The following is a 12,290-nucleotide window of genomic DNA, read 5'->3' on the forward strand; positions in this document are numbered from 1 at the left end:
TTATCCCCTTACACTTGTGTCTATAAGGTAGTAGTTTTGGAATTGTTAGCTAGATTACTTGTTGGTTATTACTGCACTGTCGGAACTAGAAGCACAAGCATTTCGCTACACTCGCATTAACATCTGCTAACCATGTGTATGTGACAAATAAAATTTGATTTGATTTGATTTGATTTAAATAGGCAATTTAACGTCATAGATTTAGCCGGTGGTAACTTGTGGAATAGACACCGGCTGGAATGCGGTTTTTACAAATGACAAATTATGGTCAGTGGGTGTTCTGGTCAGAGGGTGCTCTGGTCAGAGGGTGTTCTGGTCAGTGGGTGCTCTGGTCAGAGGGTGTTCTGGTCAGTGGGTGCTCTGGTCAGTGGGTGCTCTGGTCAGTGGGTGCTCTGGTCAGTGGGTGCTCTGGTCAGTGGGTGCTCTGGTCAGAGGGTGTGTTCTGGTCAGAGGGTGTGTTCTGGTCAGAGGGTGTTCTGGTCAGAGGGTGTGTTCTGGTCAGAGGGTGTTCTGGTCAGAGGGTGTTCTGGTTAGAGGGTGTTCTGGTCAGAGGGTGCTCTGGTCAGTGGGTGCTCTGGTCAGAGGGTGTGTTCTGGTCACAGGGTGTTCTGGTCAGAGGGTGTTCTGGTCAGAGGGTGTTCTGGTCAGTGGGTGCTCTGGTCAGTGGGTGCTCTGGTCAGTGGGTGCTCTGGTCAGAGGGTGTGTTCTGGTCAGTGGGTGCTCTGGTCAGTGGGTGCTCTGGTCAGTGGGTGCTCTGGTCAGTGGGTGTTCTGGTCAGTGGGTGTTCTGGTCAGAGGGTGTTCTGGTCAGAGGGTGTTCTGGTCAGAGGGTGTTCTGGTCAGTGGGTGCTCTGGTCAGTGGGTGCTCTGGTCAGTGGGTGCTCTGGTCAGAGGGTGTGTTCTGGTCAGTGGGTGCTCTGGTCAGTGGGTGCTCTGGTCAGTGGGTGCTCTGGTCAGTGGGTGTTCTGGTCAGTGGGTGTTCTGGTCAGAGGGTGTTCTGGTCAGTGGGTGTTCTGGTCAGTGGGTGTTCTGGTCAGTGGGTGCTCTGGTCAGTGGGTGCTCTGGTCAGTGGGTGCTCTGGTTAGTGGGTGCTCTGGTCAGTGGGTGTTCTGGTCAGTGGGTGCTCTGGTCAGTGGGTATTCTGGTCAGTGGGTGCTCTGGTCAGAGGGTGTTCTGTTCAGTGGGTGCTCTGGTCAGTGGATGTTCTGGTCAGTGGGTGCTCTGGTCAGTGGGTGCTCTGGTCAGAGGGTGGTCTGGTCAGTGGGTTCTCTGGTCAGTGGGTGGTCTGGTCAGTGGGTGCTCTGGTATTCCAAATATTCTTGAATACAAAGCACTATGTTTGAGGCAAATCCAACACAACACATCACTGAGTACCACTCCTCATATTTTCAAGGAGAAAATGTTCAATATTTTCAAGGATAAAAATAAATGGAATGGACATAAGCACAGGCAAAGTCCTAGAGGAAATCCTGGTTCAGTCTGCTTTCCAACAGACACCGGGAGACAAATTCACCTTTCAGCAAGACAATAACCTAAAACACAAGGCCAAATAAACACTGGAATTGCTTACCACGACGTCATTGAATGTTCCTGAGAGGCCTAGTTACAGTTTTGACTTAAATCGACTTGAAATTCTGTGGCAAGACCTGAAAATGATTGTCTAGCAATGATGAACAACCAACTTGACAGAGCTTGAACATTTTTAAAAGAACAATTTGCAAATATTGTACAATCCAGGTATGCAAAGCTCTTAGAGACTTACCCAGAAAGACTCACAGCTGGAATCGCTGCCAGATTCTAACATTGATTGACTTAGGGGTGTGAATACTTATGTAAATTAGATATTTCTGTATTTAATATTTAATACATTTGCCATAATATCTAAAATCATATTTTCACTTTGTCATTATGGGGTATTGTGTGTAGATGGGTGACCAAAAACATAACAGAAAGCATAGTGCGTTATGCTTGCATGTTAGTGTGTAAGAGAGAGAGTGTTTAGATATTTAATTGTGTGCCTATGTATGCATGTGTGTGTGTATGTACGTGTGTGAGAGTGAGAGGGTGAGAGAGTGAGAGAAATCGACAGAGAGAGATAGGGAGCGCGCAGGCGCGAGACTGAGAGAGAGAGAGAGAGAGAGAGAGTGTCTATCTGCATCAGTGTTCTCTCTGCGTAGCCTACCACAAAACAATTGTCAGTCTCATTGTTGTTGTTCTGAGGTGAGAGAGCCTGTTTGATAGGCTACACTAAACAAAAGCAGTTATCATGTTGCTAAGATGGCTTCCATTGGCTTGTAACGTCACTATATTCATTAGGAGGCTATAAAGGCCTGTGAGTAAACACAAAGACCCAGCGTGACACACACCAAAGAGGAAGACATGAATCTTACGAGGGGCGCTTGGCTAACAGCTTAGCGCCAAACCGCACCACAAACAAACCAGGCCCAGGCCTGATTCATGTTGGTTTAAACTCACTAGACACTAAAAACAAATGGTTCTATATAGCACCAACAAGGGTTCCTCTATCATTACAACCATTTTTAGGGCTATATAGACTTCTTAAAAAATTCTAGAATGGTACTTCTAGAATTTCTCAATCAAAAAGGTTCTACAGATGACCTTATAAAGAACTATACAGGTTAAAAAAAATCCTGGTTATCCATATTATATTGTATATCATTTTTATTATTGTGTTAGTTGACAAGTTGAATCAGGTGCGTTAGCTCTGGGGCGGCTGTGGGTCCCTAAGGAGAGAATTGGGAACCACTGATTTATAGTGATGGGAAACCGAGGCTATCTGAAGGCTTTGGAGCTTTCACCAAACTGTGCTGAAAAACGGTTCATTACTCAGAGCTTCATTATCCTCTCACAGTGCACATTAGTGACATCTACTGGTCAATAAATAGTGGCGAGTATTTCTCAGATTTTTTTTCTTCTATTTTCATCAAAACTCTGTGGCGCAGAGGTAAAGTGGATTAGCGATGCAGTGGTCTTGGACAGAGATAGTCTGTCATTAGAGGAAGAACTGTGACAAGGTCTCTGTCCTTTTTATTTATTTTTATTTCACCTTTATTTAACCAGGTAGGCCAGGTGAGAACACCTTTATTTAACCAGGTAGGCCAGCTGAGAACACCTTTATTTAACCAGGTAGGCCAGTTGAGAACAAGTTCTCATTTACAACTGCGACCCGGCCAAGATAAAGCAAAGCAGTGCAACAAAAACAACAACAACTCTCTAGCCACTCTCGACCTAAGGGCCCCTTTTAGTGATTCAGAGTGCTAGGCGTCTCAAACACTCTCTCTCTCTCCCTGACTTGCCCCAAACTATCTCTCTCTCAGAACACACACTTACCCCACCCCTATTTTAATGCACCACTCCCACGCTAACTTAACCAACCAGCCACAACGGAGGGAGCAGCCACAACGGAGGGAGCAGCCACAACGGAGGGAGCAGCCACAACGGAGGGAGCAGCCACAACGGAGGGAGCAGCCACAACGGAGGGAGCAGCCACAAAAGAGGGAGCAGCCAAAATGGAGGGAGCAGCCACACGGAGGGAGCAGCCACAACGGAGGGAGCAGCCACAACGAAGGGAGCAGCCACAACGGAGGGAGCAGCCACACGGAGGGAGCAGCCACAACAGCCTCTGGATTCCATTCTGGCCCGACTGACGTCGTGTCGTGGTAAGGAAGAACAGGCCTCTGCTCCCTGACTCCATGGGTTCACTGGCTCCGTGTGTGTCTGTGACTCCATGGGTTCACTGGCTCCGTGTGTGTCTGTGACTCTGTGTGTCTGTGACTCTGTGTCCTCCCCGGTCAAGGAGAGGAGAGAAAAGAGAGGAAATAGACAGTGGAGAAGTGTTACCCATTTCCTGTCTCAACTTCCTGTCTCAACTGACCCACAGCCAGAGATGCTATTCCCAGAGAAGAGGAGATGGGGGGGGGGGGGGGGTTTGTAAACATGTAAACATGGCAAATCTTTTTGAACAGAGGGAAGAGGTGATAAGAGAGAATGGAAGAGATTCTAGCAAGCTTCCAGAGGGAGAGGAGGGAGGCAGGATGCGCTGTATAGGGCAGGGACGGACATCCGCCAACCGCTAGCAGCCTAGAAGCACCCGCCGGAAGGAAGGGGCCGAGCCTCAGCCGACCCGCTCAGAGCAGCCCTGCTGTAGCCTGCATTGTGGCGTCCGCCGGGCAGCACTACTCTTTCTTAACAAGCTGCCATTTTAAATAACACAACAGACACGCCGCAGCGGATCGTTTAGCCTCCAGTCCTCCTCCCGTACCCATATGGACGTTCGCCTGACCCCTTTGTGCTCCTTGCCCCGGAGAGAGAGGAACGCGAGACATTCAAACGAGGCCAAACAAATGACCCATTGCCAAGGGCAAGCAGTTGATAAAAGCCATGGCAACGGCACTAGTTCTGCTCTGCTCCAGCATTGTTGTGCTTTCTCTTTTTTTGAGACCTTGTGACCTTTGTTTCCTTTGGGATGTTTCCTTTGGGATGTTTCCATAGGGATGTTTCCTTTGGGATGTTTCCATTGGGATGTTTCCTTTGGTATGTTTCCATTCAGATGTTTCCTTTGGTATGTTTCCATTCAGATGTTTCCTATGGGATGTTTCCTTTGGTATGTTTCCTTTGGGATGTTTCCTTTGGGATATTTCCATAGGGATGTTTCCTTTGGGATGTTTCCTTTGGGATGTTTCCTTTGGGATGTTTCCATTGGGATGTTTCCTTTGGTATGTTTCCATTCAGATGTTTCCTTTGGGATGTTTCCATTGGGATGTTTCCTTTAGGATGTTTCCATTGGTATGTTTCCATAGGGATGTTTCCTTTGGTATGTTTCCTTTGGGATGTTTCCTTTGGGATGTTTCCATTGGGATGTTTCCTTTGGTATGTTTCCATTCAGATGTTTCCTTTGGGATGTTTCCATTGGGATGTTTCCTTTAGGATGTTTCCATTGGGATGTTTCCTATGGGATGTTTCCATTGGGATGTTTCCTTTAGGATGTTTCCATTGGTATGTTTCCATTCAGATGTTTCCTATGGGATGTTTCCATTGGGATGTTTCCATAGGGATGTTTCCTTTGGTATGTTTCCATTCAGATGTTTCCTTTGGTATGTTTCCATTCAGATGTTTCCTTTGGGATGTTCCCATTGGGATGTTTCCTATGGGATGTTTCCATTGGGATGTTTCCATAGGGATGTTTCCTTTTGTATGTTTCCATTCAGATGTTTCCTATGGGATGTTTCCTTTGGGATGTTTCCATAGGGATGTTTCCTTTGGTATGTTTCCTTTGGGATGTTTCCTTTGGTATGTTTCCATTCAGATGTTTCCTTTGGGATGTTTCCATTGGGATGTTTCCTTTGGGATGAATGGGACAATTACAAATCAAAACTGGATAGTGTTCAGCGATAGATGGGAAGGGTTGAGGGGAGCAGAAGGGTGGGACTGGATAGTGTTCAGAGATAGATGGGAGGGGTTGAGGGGAGCAGAAGGGTGGGACTAAGAACAAATAAAAAAACATAACTCATGTAAACTATACCGTGTCCGTAAAATGCATATAGTATGTATAAGCTGAACGTAGAAGCATAAGTATTGTTCTCCATTATTTTACTTCAATTAGGGGAGGGGGTTAGGGAAAAATCATTAAAAAAAGGAAAAACATGTATTTAAAAAATATATTTGATATGGGGGATTGGAAATTATGCAGACAATTACATTGATAGAAGCCACAATCTATATGCAATATGAAAGCTGATCTGCCCCCTAAAATAAAAAAATAAATAAAAAAGAGCTATATTTTTGTTTATTTTTGACCATTTCAATTTAAACATTTATTGACATCATCTTTGGAGGACAAAGTTATTGAACTAGAAGATCTGGAGTGTGTGACAGGCCAGGGGTGAATGTGAGTTTTCACACCCCTCGACTTTTTCCACATTAAATAGATATAATTTACATTTTTACATCTAATTTACAGCCATTTGGCCTGGGTAGCCATTTGATTAGCTGTTCAGGAGTCTTATGGCTTGGGGGTAGAAGCGATTTTTAGGAGCCTCTTGGAACGAGACTTGGCACTTCGGTACCACTTGCCGTGCGGTAGTAGGGAGAACAGTCTATGACTAGGGTGGCTGGAGTCTATGACAATTTTTAGGGTCTTCCTCTGACACCGCCTGGTATAGAGGTCCTGGTTGGCAGGAAGCTTGGCCCCAGTGATGTACTGGGCTGTACGCACTACACTCTGTAGTGGCTTGCGGTTGGAGGCCGAGCAGTTGCCATACCAGGCGGTGATGCAACCCGTCAGGATGCTCTCGATGGTGCAGCTGTAAAACCTTTTGAGGACCCATGCCAAATCTTTTCAGTCTCCTGAGGGGGAATAGGTTTTGTCATGCCATCTTCACGACTGTCTTGGTGTGCTTGGAACATGTTCGTTTGTTGGTGATGTGGACGCCAAGGAACTTGAAGCTCTCAACCTGCTCCACTACAGACCCGTTGATGAGAATGGGGGAGTGCCCAGTCCTCAATCAACTCCTTCGTCTTGATCACGTTGAGGGAGAGGTTGTTGTCCTTGCACCACACGGTCAGGTCTCTGTGATAAGCAAACTTAATGATGGTGTTGGAGTCGTGCCTGGACGTGCAGTCATGTGTGAACAGGGAGCACAGGAGGGGGCTGAGCACGCACCCCTGAGGGGCCCCCGTGTCGAGGATCAGCATGGCGGATGTGTTGTTACCTACCCTTACCACCTGGGGGCGGCCCTTCAGAATCCATTTGCAGAGGGAGGTGTTTAATCCCAGAGTCCTTAGCTTGAAAGGTGAGCTGTTGTCAATGAATAGCATTCTCACATAGGTGTTCCTCTTGTCCAGGTGTGAAAGGGCAGTGTGGAGTGCAATAGAAATTGCATAATCTGTGGATCTGTTGGTGTGGTATGCAAATTAGAGTGGGTCTAGGGTTTCTTAATGATGTTGATGTGAGCCATGACCAGCCTTTCTACGTGTCAGTAGTTATTTAGGCAGGTTACCTTAGTGTTCTTGGGCACAGGGACTATGGTGGTCTGCTTGAAACATGGTATTACAGACTCAGACAGGGAGAGGTTGAAAACGTCAGTTACAGTGCCTTGCGAAAGTATTCGGCCCCCTTGAACTTTGCGACCTTTTGCCACATTTCAGGCTTCAAACATAAAGATATAAAACTGTATTTTTTTGTGAAGAATCAACAACAAGTGGGACACAATCATGAAGTGGAATGACATTTATTGGATATTTCAAACTTTTTTAACAAATCGAAAACTGAAAAATTGGGCGTGCAAAATTATTCAGCCCCTTTACTTTCAGTGCAGCAAACTCTCTCCAGAAGTTCAGTGAGGATCTCTGAATGATCCAATGTTGACCTAAATGACTAATGATGATAAATACAATCCACCTGTGTGTAATCAAGTCTCCGTATAAATGCACCTGCACTGTGATAGTCTCAGAGGTCCGTTAAAAGCGCAGAGAGCATCATGAAGAACAAGGAACACACCAGGCAGGTCCGAGATACTGCTGTGAAGAAGTTTAAAGCCGGATTTGGATACAAAAAGATTTCCCAAGCTTTAAACATCGCAAGGAGCACTGTGCAAGCGATAATATTGAAATGGAAGGAGTATCAGACCACTGCAAATCTACCAAGACCTGGCCGTCCCTCTAAACTTTCAGCTCATACAAGGAGAAGACTGATCAGAGATGCAGCCAAGAGGCCCATGATCACTCTGGATGAACTGCAGAGATCTACAGCTGAGGTGGGAGACTCTGTCCATAGGACAACAATCAGAAGAAAGCCATTTCTTAAAGATATCCATAAAAAGTGTCGTTTAAAGTTTGCCACAAGCCACCTGGGAGACACACCAAACATGTGGAAGAAGGTGCTTTGGTCAGATGAAACCAAAATTGAACTTTTTGGCAACAATGCAAAACGTTATGTTTGGCGTAAAAGCAACACAGCTCATCACCCTGAACACACCATCCCCACTGTCAAACATGGTGGTGGCAGCATCATGGTTTGGGCCTGCTTTTCTTCAGCAGGGACAGGGAAGATGGTTAAAATTGATGGGAAGATGGATGGAGCCAAATACAGGACCATTCTGGAAGAAAACCTGATGGAGTCTGCAAAAGACCTGAGACTGGGACGGAGATTTGTCTTCCAACAAGACAATGATCCAAAACATAAAGCAAAATCTACAATGGAATGGTTCAAAAATAAACATATCCAGGTGTTAGAATGGCCAAGTCAAAGTCCAGACTTGAATCCAATCGAGAATCTGTGGAAAGAACTGAAAACTGCTGTTCACAAATGCTCTCCATCCAACCTCACTGAGCTCGAGCTGTTTTGCAAGGAGGAATGGGAAAAAATGTCAGTCTCTCGATGTGCAAAACTGATAGAGACATACCCCAAGCGACTTACAGCTGTAATCGCAGCAAAAGGTGGTGCTACAAAGTATTAACTTAAGGGGGCTGAATAATTTTGCACGCCCAATTTTTAAGTTTTTGATTTGTTAAAAAAGTTTGAAATATCCAATAAATGTCGTTCCACTTCATGATTGTGTCCCACTTGTTGATTCTTCACAAAAAAATACAGTTTTATATCTTTATGTTTGAAGCCTGAAATGTGGCAAAAGGTCCCAAAGTTCAAGGGGGCCGAATACTTTCGCAAGGCACTGTAAGTCCTCCCGGGTGGCGCAGTGGTTAAGGGCGCTGTACTGCAGCGACAGCTGTGCCACCAGAGACTCTGGGATCGCGCCCAGGCTCTGTCGTAACCGGCCGCGACCGGGAGGTCTGTGGGGCGACGCACAATTGGCCTAGCATTGTCCGGGTTAGGGAGGGTTTGGCCGGTAGGGAAATCCTTGTCTCATCGCGCACCAGCGACTCCTGTTGCGGGCCGGGTGCAGTGCGCGCTAACCAAGGTTGCCAGGTGCACGGTGGTTCCTCCGGCACATTGGTACGGCTGGCTTCCGGTTGGATGGCGCTGTGTTAAGAAGCAGTGTGGCTTGGTTGGGTTGTGTATCGGAGGACGCATGACTTTCAACCTTCGTCTCTCCCGAGCCCGTACGGGAGTTGTAGCGATGAGACAAGATAGTAGCTACTAATAATTGGATACCACGAAGTTGGGGAGAAAAAGGGGTAAAAGAATAAATACATGTCAGTTAAGACACTTGCCAGCTGGTCAGCACATGCTCAGTGTACAGGTAATCCATCTACGCCTTATGTTGACCTGTTTGAAGGTCTTACTCACATCGGCTGCGAAATACGTGAGTCGTCTGTAACAGCTGATGCTGATGCTCTCGTGCATGTTTCAGTGTTATTTGCCTCGAAGCGAGCATAGAAGCTATTTAGCTCGTCTGGTAGGGTCGTGTCACTGGGCAGCTCTCGGCTGGGCTTCCCTTTGTAGTTCGTAATAGTTTGCATGCCCTGCCACATCCGACGAGTGTCGGAGCCGTTGTAGTACGATTCGAGTTCGATACGATACATGATTCCATATGTGTTATTTCATGTAAAACATTTAAAAAATAAAGAAAAACCCTAGAATGAGTATGTGTGTCCAAACTTTTGACTGGTGCTGTAAGTATTCAGACCCTTTGCTATGAGACTCAAAGTTGAGTTTCCAATTTGCATCCTTGAGATGTTTAAACAACTTGATTGGAGTCCACCTTTGGTAAATTCAAATGATTGGACATGATTTGGAAAGGCACAGTAGCGTCCATCATTCTTCAATGGAAGGAGTTTGGAACCTTCAAGACTCTTCTTTGAGCTGGCCACCCTGCCAAACTGAGCAATAGGGGGAGAAGGGCATTGAGAGGTGACCAAGAACCTGATGGTCACTCTGACAGAGCTATAGAATTCCTCTGTGGAGATAGGAGAACCTTCCAGAAGCACAACCATCTCTGCAGCACTCCACCAATCGGGCCTTTATGGTAGAGTGGCCAGACAGAAGCCACTCCTCAGTAAAAGGCACATGACAGCACGCTTGGAGTTTGCCAACAGGCACTTAAAGGAATCTCAGACCATGAGAAACAAGATTCTCTGGTCTGAGGAAACCAAGATTGAACTCATTGGCCTGAATGCCAATGGTCTGGAGGAAACCTGGCACCATCCTTACAGTGAAGCATGGTGGTGGCAGCATCATGATGTGGAGATGTTTTTCAGCGGCAGGGACTGGGAGATTAGTCAGGATCAAGGGAAAGATCCCATCTCATATGTATATACTCTACTCTATACTATTCTACTGTATCTTAGTCCAATGCTGCTCTGACATATATGTATATATATTATTAATCCTTTCCTTACTTAGATTTACGTGTATTTTGGCTATATGTTGGGAAACTGTTAGACATCACTTGTTAGATATTACTGCACTGTCGGAGCTAGAAGCACAAGCATTTCACTACACCCGCAATAACATCTGCTAAACACATGTATGTGAGCAACACACACACACACGCACACACAGTTATCTTCAACTCCAGGAGATAACGGATTAGTTGGTTTGGGGTGGTAGGGTGGGTAATCAGTGGTCCTCCTCTGGGATGAGTTGGTTTGGGGCGGTAGGGTGGGTAACCATGGTCCCTCATCTGGGATGAGTTGGTTTGGGGCGGTAGGGTGGGTAACCATGGTCCCTCATCTGGGATGAGTTGGTATGGGGCGGTAGGGTGGGTAATCAGGGGTCCTCATCTGGGATGAGTTGGTTTGGGGTGGTAGGGTGGGTAACCATGGTCCCTCATCTGGGATGAGTTGGTTTGGGGTGGTAGGGTGGGTAATCAGGGGTCCTCATCTGGGATGAGTTGGTTTGGGGTGGTAGGGTGGGTAGTAGGGTGGGTAACCATGGTTCCAATTCTGGGATGAGTTGGTATGGGGTGGTAGGGTGGGTAATCAGGGGTCCTCATCTGGGATGAGTTGGGTTGGGTGGTAGGGTGGGTAATCAGGGGTCCTCATCTGGGATGAGTTGGTTTGGGGTGGTAGGGTGGGTAATCAGGGGTCCTCATCTGGGATGAGTTGGTTTGGGGTGGTAGGGTGGGTAGTAGGGTGGGTAACCATGGTTCCAATTCTGGGATGAGTTGGTATGGGGTGGTAGGGTGGGTAATCAGGGGTCCTCATCTGGGATGAGTTGGGTTGGGTGGTAGGGTGGGTAACCATGGTCCCTCATCTGGGATGAGTTGGTATGGGGTGGTAGGGTGGTAGGGTGGGTAACCATGGTCCCTCATCTGGGATGAGTTGGTATGGGGTGGTAGGGTGGGTAACCATGGTCCCTCATCGAGGGCTAAAGAAACACAAAGGAAGGGGTGTGACTGTTGAAAAGTATTTGAAGGGGTGGTCATCTGGGTTGAGTGGGTGACAGACATGTAGCTAACTCTATGTTGTGGCAGGTTTAGGAGAGCTAGGGGGTCTAGTTTGGGAAAATCTGCTCTGTCCTTGTGTCCTCATGCTGGAAAGGCCTGAGAAGTGAACCCTTGACTGGCACTCAACAGGTCACTGGGACTGAGAAACATACTGCTGGCCATGCAGGCTGTGTGTGTGTGTGTGTGTGTGTGTGTGTGTGTGTGTGTGTGTGTGTGTGTGTGTGTGTGTGTGTGTGTGTGTGTGTGTGCGTGCGAGAGAAGGTTAATGTGAGAGAGAGAAAGTGTGTGCAGTACACCACGTTTCTCCTACAAACCCATCTGTCGGTGTGTGTGAAGTGTGCGATACTTCAGGTCCTTCTTCTCCCTGTGTGATGCCCTTTACTTCTCCTCAAATCAAAATCAAAGTTTATTTGTCACAGATTTGCAGATGTTATGGGGTGGGAATCGATCATGTCAGACACGCCGCTTTCATCAGCGGGACGGAGAAAAATCTGCCAAGGCATAGCCATCCCATTTCCTGTCTCGGCAACGGATATAAAAAGGGAGATGTACCGTATGACTGTCCTGAAAGATCACAAGACTGAGCACTCATAGCAGATGCATACTGACATTCCAAGTATACAATGCACAGACTGGTGGCTAATAACAAAGGCTTAGAAGGAAGGATGAGAGGAAGGATGAGAGGAAGGAGAGAGGGAGTAAGGAGAGAGGAAGGAGAGAGGAAGGAGGGAGGAAGGAGGGAGGAAGGAGAGAGGAAGGGGAGAGGAAGGGGAGAGGAAGGGGAGAGGAAGGAGGGAGGAAGGAGAGAGGAAGGAGGGAGGAAGGAGAGAGGAAGGAGAGAGGGAGTAAGGAGAGAGGAAGGAGGGAAGAAGGAGAGAGGGAGTAAGGAGAGAGGAAGGAGGAAGGAAGGAGAGAGGGAGGAAGG

General features: G+C 47.0%; 1 protein-coding gene and 1 long non-coding RNA gene across 3 annotated transcripts in view; one reads left to right on the forward strand and one right to left on the reverse strand.

Annotated features, from left to right (window-relative positions):
• Positions 1-12,290, reverse strand: part of LOC110535206 (reversion-inducing cysteine-rich protein with Kazal motifs) — a 95,448-nt gene that overhangs the window by 67,336 nt on the left and 15,822 nt on the right. The window lies entirely within an intron of this gene.
• The window catches only part of LOC149979463 (uncharacterized), a 33,388-nt gene that overhangs the window by 11,750 nt on the left and 9,348 nt on the right, over positions 1-12,290 (forward strand). Inside the window, exon 1 of one of the 2 annotated variants that reach the window (XR_016484333.1) lies at positions 3,370-3,679. The exons of the other annotated variant lie outside the window; for it this stretch is intronic. This is a non-coding gene — a long non-coding RNA (uncharacterized LOC149979463). Of the gene's footprint in view, positions 1-3,369; positions 3,680-12,290 lie in introns of those variants that run through there. 2 annotated transcript variants of the gene reach the window in all.

Source organism: Oncorhynchus mykiss, chromosome 11 (genome assembly GCF_057628025.1).
Source record: "Oncorhynchus mykiss isolate SJ-2025 chromosome 11, ASM5762802v1, whole genome shotgun sequence".
Taxonomy (NCBI): Eukaryota; Metazoa; Chordata; class Actinopteri; order Salmoniformes; family Salmonidae; genus Oncorhynchus; species Oncorhynchus mykiss.